Raw genomic sequence first — 753 nt, 5'->3', positions numbered from 1 at the left:
GAGAGAGAGAGAGAGAGAGAGAGAGAGAGAGAGAGAGAGAGAGAGAGAGAGTTAGTTTCTGAATGCTGTGGTGCATGTGGAAGTCAGGATTACTTGCAAGAGTTAGTTCTTTCCTTCTTTCTACCATGTGGGGCCCCAGGAATTGAACTCAGGTTGTCAAATTTGGTGGTAGGTGCTTTTTTCTGCTAAGCCGTTTTGTTGCCCCTTTGAATTTCTTCTTGACCAACCTCCAGGTAACCTGCTTTCTGACTATTATCAATAAAAATATGTCTATCTAATGTTGATTTCCCATTTAGTCCATTATATTGGAATAGTTGGTTATAAACATCTTTACAAGACAGTAGTCTGATGCTCATAGAAGATACAATTAACCATGTAGGCTATTTCTCTTTATTTCTTTATCTCTTTGAACATTCAAATATTGACCTGTACATTTAGTGGACAGTATGTTAGACATTTAGGAAAAAAGAAACAGGCCCTGTTTCTTGAATATTTTTTATTCTTTACAGTTAGCTCAAGAGGCAAATACGATTCTTACTTTAAAAACCTGGAGCTGAGCCGAGCAGTGATAGTGCATGCCTTTAATCCCAGCACTTGGTAGGCAGAGGCAGGCAGATTTCTGACTTTGAGGCCAACCTGGTCTACAGAGCAAGTTCCAGGACAGCCAGGACTACACAGAGAAACCCTGTCTCAAAAAACCAAACCAAACCAAACCAAACCAAACCAAACCAAACCAAACCAAACCAAACCAAA

Source organism: Grammomys surdaster, unplaced genomic scaffold (genome assembly GCF_004785775.1).
Source record: "Grammomys surdaster isolate TR1022 unplaced genomic scaffold, NIH_TR_1.0 61, whole genome shotgun sequence".
Lineage (NCBI taxonomy): Eukaryota > Metazoa > Chordata > Mammalia > Rodentia > Muridae > Grammomys > Grammomys surdaster.
The sequence above is the reverse complement of the archived record's forward strand: the minus strand, read 5'-3'. Positions refer to the sequence as shown.